General features: G+C 43.3%; 1 pseudogene; it reads left to right on the top strand.

Moving 5' to 3' along the window:
* The first annotated feature begins 2,251 nt into the window (after positions 1-2,251).
* Positions 2,252-2,966, top strand: LOC125410780 (survival motor neuron protein pseudogene; annotated as a pseudogene).
* The last annotated feature ends 10,740 nt before the right edge of the window (positions 2,967-13,706 follow it).

Below are 13,706 nucleotides of genomic sequence, written 5' to 3'. Positions count from 1 at the left end.
AGGCTCAGGCCAGCCCATGAGTGCTCACTAGTAAGAGTTCAGCTCTGGGTGTGGTGGCGTATGTCTTAATCTCAGCACTTGGGAAGCAGAGGCAGGCTGATCTCCCCGAGTTCTAGGCCAGCCTGGTCTCCATAGAAAGTTTGAGTTATGCTTGGCCATTATAAAAAGTTAAGTGGCATAGCCAGGTGAGAGCTCTAGAACTATTTTGGGAGGGCTCCACGGTGAGACACTGTGTGATGGTTAATATATTCATTAATGTAACATGACCTAGAATCACTTTGGAACAAACATCTTGGCACACCTGTGAAGGAATTTCTAGCTAGGGTTAATTGAAGTATGTAAACTCATCCTGCATCTGGGTAGCACAATTCCTGGGCATCCTAATTCTGCTCCCTAACTGTGGATGAAATTGACCAGCGGCCCTGCACTCCCACTGCCATGCCTTCCGCCATGATGGGATGGATCTTCAAACTGTGAGCCAGAACAAACCCTCCCTTCCTTAAGCTGTTTTCGTTGCCACAGTGGTGAGAAATAATGAGACGACTGACTCAACGAGGAAAACACCTAGGTATGTTCAGGTCTGTCCAAGGCCCTGAATTACGTGTGTGTGTATGTGTGTGTGTGTGTGTGTGTGTGTGTGTGTGTGTGTGTGTGTGTGTATACATACATATATATCCCATATGGTGGTTTGAGAGAAAATGGTCCCCAAAAGGAGTGGCACTACTAGAGGGTGTGGCCCTGTTGGAGGACGGTCATCACTGTGGGCGAGGCTTTGAGGACTCTTGTTCAAGCTTTGCTCAGTATGACAGTTCTACCTGTTGTCTGCAGTAGGACTCTTGGTATTGCTCCAGCACCATGTCTGCCTGCATGCTGCATTCTCCCTGCCATGATGATAATGGACCGAACCTCTAAAACTGTAAGCAAGATCCCCCAATGAAATGTTTTTCTTATAAAAGTTGCATGGTCATGGTGTCTCTTTACCACAATAAAAACCCTAACACACACACACACACACACACACACATATGCACATATATATTGTGTGTGCCTTATATATGTCATATAAAATGCATAGATAACTTCAATTATACATACTACATTTAAAAAAGGTCATAAACACTCAAGCCCTTCATAATTATTTTTAATATTAGGGATGCTCTGTAGCTGTAACTCTGAGGAAGAAATACCGCTCATGCTAGTCATTATGTGAGTGTGTGAGTGTATGCATGCCCATGCGTGTGGAGGCCACAGTTCCACCCTGGATGTTGTTTCTCAGGCTTCTTACTATCCTGGACCTCGGGCATTCAGATAGACTTCTAGGTCAGTGAGCCCCTGGGAGCTCCCCATCTGTTTCCCCAGGTCTGGGAATACACAATGTCTGGCTTTTATTTGGATCCTAGGGTTCTAACCCAGGCAAGCACTTTACTAACTGAGCCATCTCCCCAGCTTCCAGGTCTCTATTGTTACTTGTATTGCTGAGACCAAACACCTAACAGAAACAGCATAATGGAGGCATTGTCTATTTGGGGGTCAACGTTTCAGAAGATTCAGAGGAAGGCCGCTCCCTTCACAGCTGATCAGACAGCAGAGGAGGGGGGAGCAGGCACCCTGAGAGCGCCCCCCTTTCCCTCCTTTCATTGTGCCCAGCCTTTCCCCCCAGCATGAGACAGTATCGCTCACATTCGGGGCAGGTCTTTCTCCTTTAGCTAATTCTCTCTGGAGATGTCCTCAGACACAGTCTCACCAACCTCCTTGGAGAGCTCAAAGTGCAGTCAAAAAAATGGAGAAGGTTAAACATTGCAGAACAGCAAACAGAAATATTGGGGCATTCTCTACTATCAGCACTTAGAAGACAACCAGGATCACCTGATTTCTTTCTCAGTTATTTCCAATGTGCATTGATTACATCACCTTTTTTCTGGTTTTCACACATAAAAAAGTTGTGTCTTTCACTCTCTTGTCTCAAAAGCCCACTTGTAAAGTATTCCCAGCCCACCACTGTGTACAATGATGTAGCATATGGAGGGGACACCTGAGGGCATAGTCCTGAGGGTGACTCTCGACATCAGCCTTTTTAAGGCAGGCAAAAGGGCATCACTATCTGTAGCCAACATAAAAAATGTAAAAACTGCACATTTCATAGACTGTTTCTAGAATGACTGATAAAAACCTATAGCCATGAACTCACATGATTTCTAGAAGTGATTAGCCACTGTTTCTCATTAGTTACTCTTCTTGTTTCTGTGGCAAAATGCCTGACAAGAAGCAACTCAAGGGCCACAGTGATGGACCACGGTGGATGTCTCAGGCAGGAGTATGGGTGCTGTGGCACAGCACTGGCTGGAGCGATGATTCTGACGTTTGGGGTGGTACAACATCGAAAGAAGCTCTACATAAAGCTGTGGCTTCCTTTAACAATGCTCTAAAGAAAGGTGACATTTGTGAAACCAGACAAACCAAATGGCACAGCCAGAAGAAAACCTGCTAAGAAAAGTAAAAACCCAAAGAAGAATGTTCCCAACTCCCTTGAAAACGGTGGGGATAAATGTGCTGCCATTGGGTCAGAAGGCGGCTGCGTTCACCCAGCTGGTTTAAGAGGAACCCGTGTTGTGATTTATACTTGATTTGGAGTCAGCAGAGAGAGATCTGTCCCATCTACTTTCCCCAGCTTGTGAAGTAGATACTAAGACAGAAGAGGACGCTCAGGAGGATGAAAATGAACGTCAAGCTTCCTTCGGATCTCCTAGAAGTAAACCACATGAATCAAACTGCTTCGTGGAACTCCTTTTTCCCTCCTTCACTCACAATGCCAAGGTCAAGACTGGTACCAGGAAAGCCAGGTCTGAGATTCAGTGGCTCACCACTTCCACCACCTCCATGGCCCCTTCCTGCTATGTTGGATGCCTCCATTCCCTTTGGGACCACCAATATTTCTCCCACCCCTCCCATGTCTTCAGATTGTCTGAACGGCACCAGTGCCTGGGAAGACGGTAATCTCTTGGTACACGAGTGGCTATCGTACTGGCTAGTGTATGGGTTTCAGACCAAAAAGTGCTCATATTAAGCAGTTCGACTCTCTCCCAAGGAGGTGGTATGTTGGTGTCCCTTGTTGATATGAACAGAAGTCTCATTGCGATCCTGGCAGACACTCGATTGAGTGGTCTGTCATCAGCTTTTTCTGTTCTGGGCTTCCATACCTAAATAACCAGCAGGGCAAATCAGTTTGAGGAACCAAATGGCAGAAATGTGAGTTCATGGAAGTCGGTCTGCCAGGATTACGATTCAGCACAACTGCAGATTGTAGCTTTCTCAGTGTGTCAAGACTTTTAAGAATGCATTTAAAAATAAATAAAAGTCCTCCCCCCCTTTTTTTGTAGAAAAGAAGCAGCTTGAGGAAGGAAGGGTTTATTCTGGCTCATAGTTTGAGGTCACAGTCCATTGCGGTGGGGAATCATGGCAGCAGGAGCAGGAGGCAGCTGCTTACGTTGTACCTGCAGTCAGGAAGCAGAGAGCGATAAACTCTGGTGCTCAGCCGGGGACCCCAGCCTACTGAATGCTGCCCCCTACATTTAGAGTGGTGGTTCCGGTTTCAATTAACCCAGTCTAGGAACTCCCTCCTAGACACGCAGAGATGTGTGATTCTAGATCCCATGAAACGGACAGGACTAACGTCACCATTTCTGAGGGCTGGGGTCTGCTCTGTCGCCGCTGTACAGACTCCTCACTTAAGTTGCTGTGGTTTGTTTTACTGCCTTAGAAAACGATCTGCTCTGGGTGTGGAGAGATGGCTGAGCAGTTTAGATGCTCTTGCGGTGGATCTGAGCTTGGTTCCCAGCACGCACGTGAGTGGCTCACAACCACCTGTAACTTCAGCTCAAGGGGATCCAACGCCCCCTTCTTGTCTTTGCAGGCACCTGTACTCATGTAGTCAAATACAATTAAAAATAAGTAAAGTCATACGAATCTGATCTCTCTGACTGTGTGATCTGTTGATGGGGGTTTGGCTAAAACAGTGTCAGTCATAATGGAAAAGGGAGGTTGGGAAGCAATTCAGAGAGTTAGACAGACATGGCTTAGATGATGGATTGGCCATGCAAGGTGAAAAATTAAAGATGAACATTAATTTCATAATTTTAATTGCAGATTTTTACACATATGATAATGAGACTGGCAAGGAGGAACCCATCACCCCAACTTAAGAACCATTAGCATTCTTCTGTGTTTGCCTCATCTGCTTTATTGAAGCATTTAGAGTAAATTACAATCATTGTGACATTTCAACCCTAAATAATTAAGCACACATCTCCAACAGATTATCTAATGCAGCCAACACGAGTTCATAGCAACATCTTCAAAATTACCACCAAAATGTTTTACTAACGTTCAAATCTGGGTCAGAAAAAGATTCTTTACCATTTATATTTCATTGGATTTTTTTTTGTTTTGGTGTGTTTGTGTGAGTGTGCACATGCATGCATGTGTTTATGTGTGTGGACCTACATGTAGAGGCCAAAGGTTGATGCCAGGTGTCTTCCTCAATTCCTATCTTATTTTTATATAATTTAAAAACATTATCTATCATTATTATTAGAGCGTGTGTGTGCAGGTACTTGTATGCCAGGCACATGAGGAGGTCAGAGAGTAATTCTGGGGAGTTGGTTCTCTTCTTCTACTGTAGATTCTGGGGCTTGAACTCAGGATGTCAGGCTTTCTCGGCAAACACTTTTCCTCACTGAGGAGCCTGCTGGCCCCTCCACCTTATTTTTGAGACTGGGTTTCATTGAATCTGGAATGTTCTAAACTGGCTTGTGGCTAAGCACCAGGGGTACTCCTGTCTCTATGCCACCCCCAGCACTGGAATTACATACCTATGTCACTGCACAGACTTCTGATGTGGGTTCTGGGCAATCAAACCCAGGTCCTTATATTTGTGTGACAAATGTTTATTGACTAATTTATCCTAGTCTGTTGCTCAGGGTTTCTACTATAAAAAGGCCAGGAAGCAACTATTTTAAGCTTTGCAGTCAACATTCAAAACGAAAGAAGGTTTTGGATTTTTTTTGGGGGGGGAGGGGGCAGTGTACAAGATCTCATTGTGTACTTCTGGCTGGCCTGGAACTTTTCTTTTTTCAGCAGATTATTTTTTTATTACTTTATAAATAATACCAATCAAAATTTCCAGTTTCTCCCCTCCTCCCACTTCCCTCCCACTCCCCCACTACCCCTTCCCCCTCCCCTTCCAGTCCTAAGAGAGGGCAGGGTACCCTGCCCTGTGGGAAGTCCAAGGCTCTCCCCCCCTCCATCCAGGCTTAGGAATGTATGCATCCAAACGGACTAGGATCCCAAAAAGCCAGTACATGCAGTAGAGACAAATCCCAATGACATTATCATTGGCTTCCCAGTCTGCCACAATTGTCAGCCACATTCAGAGGGTCCAGTTTGATCCCATGCTTGTTCAGTCCCAGTCCAGCTGGCTTTGGTGAGCTCGCATTAGCTCAGGCACACTGTCTCAGTGTGTGGACCAACCCCTCGTGGTCCTGACTTCCTTGCTCATGTTCTCTCTCCTTCTGCTCTTCAATGGGACCTTGGGAGTTCAGTCCAGTGCCTCGACATGGGTCTCTGTCTCTATCTCCATCCATCACTGGACGAAGGGTTTATGGTGATATTCATGATATTCACCAGTGTGGCTATGGGATAAGGGCCAGTTCTGGCCTGGAACTTTCTATGTAGAACAAGCAACTTAGAAGATTCACCTGCTTCCTCATTCTGAGTGCTGAGATTAAGAATGTTCAGTACCACACATGGCTAGATTTTAAAATATAATGCATATTATTTTCAATGAAACATGTTAAGTTTGATTAATATCATAAATATTTAATAATATATATAATATGTTTCACGCACATATATTATATGTAAAAATCACAGCTTATGGGCTACACAAGAGCAGGAAAGTGGTTGGCTTTGGTTCCCTAAGTCTTGGTTTTCTGGATGACACTGGATCTGTCCATGATTTTGTCTGTATCCTTCTTTGTCTTTCCCATCCCATAACAGGTGCACCTTCTTTATAATGCTTTTGCTCAGAAATCTTCAGCAAATCTTGTCTGGGAACTCAGCTCACGACAGTGACTGACACTGCGGATTATTGAGCTGGGAACTTGGTGACTTCCTTCTTTTTCCTCTGCTACGACCCAGCACATGGGATGCTGCTTTCTGTGTTCAGGACATCCCTCTAGCTGGTTTTTCTGGAAATTCCCTCAGATGCACACTGATGGGGTTTGTCTCTACCAACTCCCAACAAGTGACAATGAAGAATAACCACCAGAGCATCTTTCCCCAGCTGTGTGTGACCAGATGTCACATGGATAAGCTGGTGTAGCATAAATGGGCACATAGAAATTGGGTAGCAGCTGATGGGACTCGGCTGCTGTCTGAACCCCAGCACGACAAGGGAACTGGATCCTGCTTGTGTTCATAGGTCCCATGGGTACTGATGGGATGGGCCCAGGATGTCAGTCTGAAGGATAAGTGGGAGAGTTGTCATGGAATTTGAAGGACTATCCACAGCTGGAGTTTATCTGGAAGGTTTGGTGTTTGTCAGGAGAGTTCAACTCCTCACTAAAATAGCATGAGGCCAGTAAAGACCTTTGCCCATAGCTCACACAAAGGTAGTTCCCTTGCCTCCCATCCCAACTCTAGAGGGACAAACACTGGGGATGATCAGCAGCAGTTTAGCACGTGTGGTTTGAATAGAAATGTTCTTGGCTCAGATAGTTGGACACTTGTCCCCCTTGGGTGGTGCTTTTGAGGAGTGGCTTGCTGCAGGACACATGCCACTGAGCATGGTTTTTGAGATTAAAAGCCTCATGCCCTTTCTAGTGGGTTTACTTCTGCTTCCTGTTTGCTATTGAAGTTGTGAGTTATTAGCTTCCCGATCCTGTAGCCATGCCTGCCGGGTGCTGTTATGTCCTCCCACAATGAGGACTCTTTTTATAAACATTTATTCTATTATTTTACATGCATGTGTTTTGCCTGCATGGATGCCTGTGTACCACATGTGTAGTGTCCTGAGAAGCCAGAACATGTTATTGAATCCCCTAGAACTAGAGTTACAAGCAGTTGTGAGCTTCTATATAGATGCTAGAAATTGAATTCTAGTCCCCTGGAAGAGCAGTCAGTGCTCTCAACCACCAAAACATTGCTTCAGCTTCCCCACAATGGGCTCTTATCCATATGTAACCTTAAGTCAAAACATAATCCTTCTTCCAGAAGTTGCTCAGTCATGATGTTTTCTCATAGCAACAGAAAAATAATCCAGCACTCAATTCTGCCTGCCTTTCCCCAAGGCTCATGAACTTGCCCTATGCTGAGAATGAGCTGTACCTTGAATTAAAAATTAGATTGAAGTTATAAAATGAGTAGCAACAAGCCTTTAAAAGTAGTATGGGATTGCTTTGATTAGCTAAAAATGATCACAAAAGTATGGATCCAACTGTGATGTCATTAAGAGAGATGCCTCGCAGCAGGAGATGGGAGGAGGGTTGTGAGTGAGCCTGGCATACTGAGGAAATGAATGATTCATGTTTGCTCCCAATGTGCTTAGGTTGCACACCAAGCCTATTACAAAGAAGTTGGGGAAGCTCTTACCAGAGTTTCAGAATGCTTTCCACCATGGAGGACAAGTTGGAGCCTTCATAATCACCTAACAAATATCAAAGCACATTGCATTGAGAACTCTATGAGGGTTGTTAGATCAAAGGAGGGACACCTGGCACATTGGAATTCAACAAATAAATAGCATAAGTATTTCCTATGCAAAATGAAATGCAGTTGGGCCTCTGATGTTTGTGTATGTGCAAGTGTGTGCAGGCCAGAGGTCAACCATGGTGTGTTCCTCAGGTAACACTCACCTTTTAGTTTTGAAAATATTGTATATTTATGTATTTGTTTGTTTGTATGTGTAACTGTGAAGGTCAGAGGACAACTTGCAGGAGATCATTTGTTTCCACGATGTGGGTTTTAGGGGTCGAGCTCAGATCATCAGGCTTACAAACAAGATCTCTTACTGAACCAAACATGCTAGGGTGGCTAATTAGTGTAGAGATCAGCCTGTCTCCGCTCCCTAGTGCTGGAATTACAAGTACACACCACCACATCTGGCTTTAAAATAAGGCTTTATGTGATTGAGCGGTGTGTGTGTCACAAGAGTGCCTTGTGCTCTCAGAGGTCAGAAGACGATGATGGATCCCCTGTAACTGGGTTGCAGATGGTTGTAAGTCACCATGTGGGTCTTGGGAACCAAACCTGCATTCACTGCAAGGGCAGCAAGTGCTCTTGACCACTGAGATATTCCTCTAGCATCCCTTCTTAAGAACAGGTTGTGCTGCATAGGTTTCTGTCAACTCAATACAAACTAGAGTCATCTGGGAGAGCATCTCAATTGAGAAAATACCTCCATAAGAAAATAAAGTTGGAGAACACTTGAAGAAGACATCCAGCATTAACTTCTGGCCTCCACATGTGCACACACACAGTCTCCCATGTGCACACACATGAGCCCAGTAAAGAAGACGGAGATGTGGAAGCATGAAACAGAAAATGGAATATCTGGTGAAAACAGATGATAGAAGGAAGCAGATGCTGCTGGGAGGGGAAGTCTCCTTGAGACGTGATGGTTCTCATGGGCTCTGGCAGGAGGAGGAGAGAGTGTAGTTTAGGAACTCACAGAGACGAAGGTGGTGGGTGAAAACTTAGCCATACATCATTCCTGTGCAGCGCAGAATCCCACTTCCTTAAATCATTTTATTAATGAGCCAGGAGGGAGAGGCCAGTTCTGTCTTCATGTAATCACAAATGGTTCTGAGCTGGGAGGCGTCACTGACAAATGAACATTCAATCTGTGGTTGTGCAAGTACATGACTAGCGGGCAGGAGACACTTTCTTGGGCTAAGAAAGCCTGGTAGAGATTCAGTGACAGACCTGGTGCCTGGGAAGAAACCCCCTTGACTGGATCCAGTTTTTTAGAAAGTCTATACAGTTTTGAAAGCTGTTACTAATTTTTTCTGGAATTGATTTTTGCCAAAAATCAACTGAATGCTGTTTTCTTTCTCTTCTCAGTCAGTGTGTAGAGACAAACTCACCACACACAATAATGGTGAAGAGCATTATTAACAATGACCTGAGTTCCAAGTCTTATAAAATCACAGACTGGAACTAGTGCATTTTAGATATGGAGAGGCCCTGGGGATTATAAGTCTCAATTCTTTACCATTCATATCAGGCCCAGAGGCAGGGAGCTGTAGCTAACATGGGACATGGCCCCACCAGGCCAGGTGTGATGCTGTGCTCTGACTCAGTGCTCTGATTGAAAGCAGGCAGCTTGCTCTCACTTAGCACCACTCAAAATCACATGTGTTGGGAGGCCATTAGAGGAGGCTCAGGGAATAGTTTCCCAAGGCACACAAAATGGAACAGTCCCACTTCTGATACCAAATGGGTTTTGTCAGCATTCACTTTATAGTTCTTCAGTACCACTGGGATGTCTAATGGTTAAACTAAATACCTAAAAATTTGGGAAACATTATTTATTTATTTTTGTGCAAGTGCATGTATCCCATGGTACATGTGTGGAGGGCAGAGACTTTTTTTCTTTTTTGTGGAAGTTGATCATTTTGTTTCATCATGTCGATTCTGGAGATTGAACTGCTTTGTCATCTCCCTCAGTTGAAAGCTTTTTAAAATTGAAACAAAAGTATTAACTTAATTGTATTGATTTATGGAGTATAGTCTGTTAATATGTGTATATAGTATGTAATGATTAAATCAGGGTAGTTGACATTTACACTTGTATAAGCATTTATCTAAAAAAAATATTAGCATGTAATTATTGAGCCAGGTATGGTGGCATAGATTTGGAGACTGAGGAAGGTTATCCTGTCACCTTAGGAGTATTGGCTTCATTTACTGACAGTTACAGTGAAATCTGTTGTGGATAAAGTATTAATACATTAAGAATGTAGCTATTATCCTAAATGCAATCTCCAAGATTCCTAATATTTAGGACATGCTAGTCACTAGGATCTTCATATACACATAAACACTCAGATAGATAGGTAGACCAATATACAGAGATACACAGAGGTACATAGATAGGTACATAGATATATACTCAGATATACATAGAGACACATGCACTCATACAGAGACAGACATGCACATAGAAAGAGAGGTAATGTAATGACCAAGGGACCATGAACGCAGAAGGTAATGCATTCCTTTAAAAAAAACTTTTTCAGGGTAGACCAGATGGCTCACCAGAGAAAAATACCTTTTGAATACAATTTCTAGAACCTACATGGTTAGAAGGAAAAAACAAACTCCTGCAAGTTGTCCTCAGATATCCACATACGTTATGTGCATATACTCAATGCATGTGCAGACAGAGACACACACACACACATAAACACTAAATGTATAGAAAAATATTTTTAGTGAATGAATGACTGATTCTTTGTAGAAAAGTTAGAAAATGGGACTAGAGAGATGGCTCAGTCAGCAACTAAGAGTGATTACTAATCTTTCAGAGGACATCAATTTGGTTTTAAGCATCCACATTAAGTTGGTTCTAAGCATCCACATCATTGGAAATCTCACAAGGGGATCCAACACCTGATTTTGGCCATCTTGGGAACTCACGTGTAAAAAAAAAAACACACTCAGACACAAATAAGAATAAAATAAAGTCTTTTTAAAGATTTAAAAAAAGGTCTATTAGTGTTTTACCTGCATGTATTTATGTGCTCCTCATGTATGCCTGGTGCCCTCAAAGGTCAGAAGAGGGCTTCTGATCCTCTGGGACAGGAGTCACAGTTATAAGCTGCCATGTGGGTGCTGGGATCTGAAGCTGGGTCATCACTCTTCAAGAGTAGCAAGTTCTCCTGACCACTGAGGCAACTCCCCAACCCCAAATACAGTTTTTTAAAAATAATTCTTACAAAGTACCAGTGGGCAAATATTATCTTTAATCCCATTACTGTAAGTTGAAGCTTGAATTGCCTTGGAGACCCCAAGATGTTGAAGATGCCAGAGAGTTGTGAGATACCTGAGGAGGAAAGCTGCTAAAAGGGAGTGGAACCAGCCCAAGAGAAAGAAGTGGGTTGGAGGCAACAAAACTGAAAGGAATTGGAGATCTGAAGAGAACTTTGACATCAGACATGAAGATGCAGAGTTTGGAGTTTGCCCAGCTGGTTTTCAGTTATATTTGAACCAGTATTTCCTAACTATGTCCCCTTCCCTATGTTTTGGAATGGTAATGTCTATCTTGTGCCATTGTATGTTGGAAGTATGTGATATGCTTTTTGATTTTGATTTTATAGGGTATTACAGTTAAGAAATTACTCTCAGAAAAGACTTTGAACTTTGAGCTTTTAAACATTGTTGAGACTGTGATAGACTGTGGGGACTTTTGAGGTTCAAGTAAATGCATTTTGCATCATGATATTGTTTCAAGCTAATGGGGGACAGGGAGTAGAATGTATTAGTTTGAATGCAATTGGCCCCCATGAGCTCACAGGGTGTGTCATTGTTAGAAAGTGTAGCCATGTTGGTGGAAGTGCATCATTGTAGGATCGGGCTTTGAGGTATTCTATGCTCAAACTACCCTCAAGTGACACAGTTCACTTTCTGTTGCTTTTGGATCAAGAAGCAGAATTCTCCCTTCTTCCCCAGCACCATGTCTGCCTGCATGCTGCCATATCCCTCAGTGATGATAATGGATTAAACCTCTGAATTGAAGTCACCCCAATTAAATGTTTTCCTTTACAGGAGTTGTCATGGTCATGGTGTCTCCTCACAACAACAGAAACCCTAAGTAATACAATAATTGATGCTTTCTTCTGATCTCCACAGGAATGCACAGATCCACACACCTGCACATACACACACTCTCATGAACATGCATAAATAAATAAACCTCCAAGATGTATTACTTACTTTACTGACTTCTTTAAGATGTAGAAAACCAAATGCTGTAAGCTAGGACTGCTTTGTCCTTTATATACACAAAAATAAAAACAATAAACTGGTTCCTTTTCCTTGCTGTGAGCACATTTGCTTGGCACTCTTTGCATTTCCTTCTCTTGTGAGTCAGGCACAAACACAATCTGTGACACTCAGGAGAGGTTGGCTATTCCCATCAAAATAACAGTCCATATGACAAAATAACAGAAAGGTTAGCAAAAAGGTGCTCAATGTAATTTTTTACTACTTCTAAAACTTGCCAGACACTTTAGAGTATCTAGAAAGAACAGACATTTCAAAAAGTATTTAGCATTGTCAACTGTAGGTATAATACTGAGAGGTAAAATAATTACACACACGCAATACAATGGTTATAATACAAATGAAAGACAAAAGTCTTCTCCATGACCAGTCTGCTTTAGGCCCTCCCCCTCTTTGTTTTTTCTTCCATCTCCCCAATCCACAGCAAAAAAATGGTGACAAATTTCTTTCCTGGTATGGAATAAAATGTGTCCTATTCATTTCATTTTTAAAAAAGTCACTTCCAGAAAGTGTGTCTATGACTTAAGAAAAAAAAAACAAATAAATTGAGCATAGATCCAATTGTTTTAGCTCTTTCTTTAAAAAAAGGTTTAATTTTTATTTGTTTGCATTTGTTTGTATAAGTGCATATGAGCATATTTTCTGTGGAGGCCTGAAGAGGTTGTCAGATCCCCCTGAACTAAACCATAGAGCTGGGACCTGCCGTCAGGGTGCTAGAAATTGATCCCAGATCCCCTGCAAGAGCTCGTGTGTTTAACAGCTGAACCATCTCTACAGCCCCAACCTTGAACTTTTGATTTTTCTGCATCTGCCCCCAGACCTCATGCTCCATCATGCCTAGTTTACATGATTCTGAGGATGGAGTCCAGGGCTTCAGGCATGCTTTGTAGGTACTCTTAAGCCAAGCACCTGCCCCAGCCCCAGCCCTAGCCTCTGCCCCTGCCCAGTCCGAGCTCCTATTCAGGAAACTGGATAGGAAAAAAATATTTTCCCCTTTAGAACTAAAGATCTCCCTTTTACAAGGGGTAGGAGTTATCTCTCCTTGGAAGGAAATAACTCCTGGCTCTGATTCCTTACTCCAGTCCAGAGTGGAACCCTTATTTAAGATGTAGTAGCCAGTCTTAGTCCTTAGAAGCAGCTGGGTCAGCTGAGGAAACCTGAATCAATCTTGATGTTATTGGCCAGGTCTCCAGTGATCTAATTACAGTGGAAGATGGACCAAGTGCCAGACCAAGGAAAAGGGAGGCACTGTGGCATTTATTACCATTGCTACTGGGTTTTGCAGCCCACCTAGTTAATATTGACTCCTAATTCTACATCTAGTGCAGGGCCTTCTTACCTCAGCTGACCCAGGGTCGGCTTTGGCTGATCCATGATCATGCAGGACCAAAGACATGTGTGTTCCTCCTGTACTGAGTCGGGCTTCAGCCTTCATTAACAATGTCTCTAAAACTGGCCTGTGGACCAAAGTGATGGGGAGGAAGGGCTTAGTCCGTGGGCTGGGTTCAGGTTGCTAGCATGAGGCAGCTTCTGTGCTAGGAGGCCGTGGATACTGGGGAAACGAGCACCAAATCTGGGGTCCACCAGGGAGGGTCACCACCCAGCTTGAAACAGATGGAATTTTAAAAGAAGGAAAAGAGAAGAAA

Source organism: Myodes glareolus, chromosome 22, assembly GCF_982192425.1.
Source record: "Myodes glareolus chromosome 22, mMyoGla1.1, whole genome shotgun sequence".
NCBI lineage: Eukaryota > Metazoa > Chordata > Mammalia > Rodentia > Cricetidae > Myodes > Myodes glareolus.
The sequence above is the reverse complement of the archived record's forward strand: the minus strand, read 5'-3'. Positions and strand labels throughout refer to the sequence as shown.